The sequence below is a fragment of the Miscanthus floridulus genome, chromosome 1 (genome assembly GCF_019320115.1).
Source record: "Miscanthus floridulus cultivar M001 chromosome 1, ASM1932011v1, whole genome shotgun sequence".
In the NCBI taxonomy this organism is placed as follows: Eukaryota; Viridiplantae; Streptophyta; class Magnoliopsida; order Poales; family Poaceae; genus Miscanthus; species Miscanthus floridulus.
The window spans coordinates 104,533,800-104,536,345 of record NC_089580.1 but is presented as its reverse complement, the minus strand read 5'-3'; the positions used below and the strand labels follow the sequence as shown (position 1 = coordinate 104,536,345).

Here is a 2,546-nt window from a genome sequence, read left to right as displayed (position 1 = left end):
TATTAGAAATAAAATGTGAATTGTGTGCTCATGGATATTCATTAACATACAAACCAGAAAATTCAAATCAGATTTTCTGATGAACGCTTTTTTTGCCGCCTACTGCAGTATGGAATAGTAAAACTTGCCGCCCAGTGGTAGTGATTTATTGAATTTTAATTTTACGCCTAAACTGCCCCACTCGTGAACTTGGCGGTTGGTGCCTCGTCTGCAGATTACGGAAAAAGGGGATCTATTACCCTCCGGTCTCTCCCTCCCCCGTCTCCACATCCTCTCCCGCACCCCTTTCCTCGACGCCGAGGCATCAACCGCCCAATTCTTGGCCGCTCCTCCGATGGCACAGGCTATCCGATCCACTGGTCATCATTGCTCTTGTACGCAGAGGGCGGACATCTTCCCTTCCCATCGGTGAGCACACTTCACCTTCGTTCCATCTGCATCTACCTGTGTGAGAGGTACTGGGGGTGTCGATCTTCTCCATACAGGCTCTGGCCGTTCCTGTCACTGCGTGCGGCGAGAGGATCGAGCGATCTAGCGGTAGATGAGGGGTCCTGGCTGATCTGGGGTTAGGGGCGGCGGCCGGTGGCCCGGCGTAGGCCAGGAGCGAAGGGTCCGGCGGGGGCGCCAGCAGCACGGAGAAAGTTCGGCCCACCGTCCGTTCGGCACTCGGTGGGCAGCAGCAGCAAGCAGGGGGCGGGGGTCTGGCGGTGCCGCGGCGGTCGACCACAGCGCAGCAGGCGAGAGCAGCTAGGCAGCCAAAGCGCCCAGCGCCCGGCAGGCAACCCCTTGAACTCCTTTCCTCTTTCTCAATTTCTCTGCCAGGTTCAGTACTGTCAAAGATAAAGTATTGAAGTACGTACTAGGAATCTCGGTTAAGTCAAAATTAGAATTGGCCCCTCTACATTTTGTTCTGCTTTTCTTTGCACATATCATTTATTTTTAAACCTGCAATTTTATTCTTTAGTTCGTTTAAAAATAGATAGCGCTGCAGGATGTAACCAATAGAATGCAGTATAATCTCTTTGTCACATCTTTATGTCAATTTGAATATCCCCACATTTTGTTCACATCACTATAACCAATAGAAGGCAAAAAAAAAAAAAGATTTGAATATCTTGTGCAGGAAGATCGAAGGAAAGGAAAGGTTCATATGATAGAATTATGGGATGCTGCTCGTAAGAAAAAGAATAGGAGATACAGCACCAACAAAGTGAAGCTAGTAATGGTATATTTCTCTACTCCTAATTAATAACATGGATTTGAAATTGTTGTTACGATTATGTGACCTTCCTATATGCTTATTTCAATAGGATGCATCATTTGAGAAATTAGAAAAAAGAAAAGAGAAGAACAATTGTAACCTTTCAGCTAATGATTTTAACGAGGTGTTCAATGAGATAAGACTATAAGAGTTCTAAAGGCCTAACTTTACTATGTGGTACCATAATGACCAACATGGTATGACTACGTTCCTCTTACTGTAATCCCTCATAGTATGGCTGAACTTGCTAAATCAATGATATGCTTTGATAGTGTCTACAGCAGAGGCCTTATAGAATTAATGCTCCAGCTCATAATCAATCAAGATCGGTATGTACTTGTTTCCTTGTTGTTTCAAAGCTAAATTAATTACAAGTTCCATGATCATAGCTTTATGTTTTACAAAAATGGTAGAGCCAAATGGAAGTTATCTTATGTCACTAAGAAATAAATATGAAGTTCTGGGCAAAGGAAAGTTAGTGACTATGGATAGCACTCGAAACATTGATGGCACCGTGCTTGGAAAAGAATTTGTTGGGGTTCATGTTGGTGCCCTTGAAAATAATGGCAATGGGAACAATGGAGATGAGATGTTATCTAGACCACTCTATTCTATCAAAACTACAAGAGATGCTATTGGCTTGTTGTTGCTTGGCCCCGTTCACATGTAAGTTTTCTCTTATATTAAATGCTCTACAGTTTTGTAATTTCTAAAATTATACCGTCTCTCTAAACACATGTCTTATTGTAGGTTAAGAGGCTTAAGAGTTCAACTCAAACTGCACAACTTGGTATGTTTCATTCTTGCGAGATTCGTTTGATTAGAATTCATGTTTGTCAATTTAATCTCCTTTTATTTTGCAGTATGGTGAAAACATGTAACTTGATATGGATGGAAAGACAAGCTACAAGTTTCGGAGTGGACAACATAGATTTTAGATGTTAGTGAAAAAAATAATAGATATTTGTATGATATTGTCACTTTGCCTATTTTTCTTTATGAACATGGTTTGTCTTTGAGAGTGTACTTTAATGAGTTAATCAGTATCTTGTTTTGTAAAGACAAAAATGGATTGTTCAATGTAATGCCTGCATGATTCACTCTCTAAATATCTATATTTTTTATATGACTTTATAAAACATTAAAGTATAACCTGGCTATATTAGTAGACACGAAATATAAATGATAATGTATCTATATTATTAGACACGCAATATAAATGAATCTACCCAACCGTCTCTATACTTCTTAATACACAATACAACATCATTACACAACGTGACTA

The 2,546-nt window shown here is 40.6% G+C and overlaps 1 long non-coding RNA gene across 7 annotated transcripts; it reads left to right on the top strand.

Moving 5' to 3' along the window:
• Positions 1-214: 214 nt before the first annotated feature.
• On the top strand, positions 215-2,329 carry LOC136490358 (uncharacterized). 7 transcript variants are annotated; one of them, XR_010767681.1, is made up of 5 exons: positions 215-778; positions 1,124-1,225; positions 1,311-1,927; positions 2,012-2,051; positions 2,125-2,329. It is a non-coding gene; the product is annotated as an uncharacterized lncRNA (long non-coding RNA). The 7 variants fall into 7 exon arrangements; XR_010767670.1 differs by having other exon boundaries at positions 216-1,458; positions 1,534-1,590; positions 1,675-1,927; XR_010767687.1 differs by having other exon boundaries at positions 215-408; positions 1,124-1,927.
• Positions 2,330-2,546: the final 217 nt, after the last annotated feature.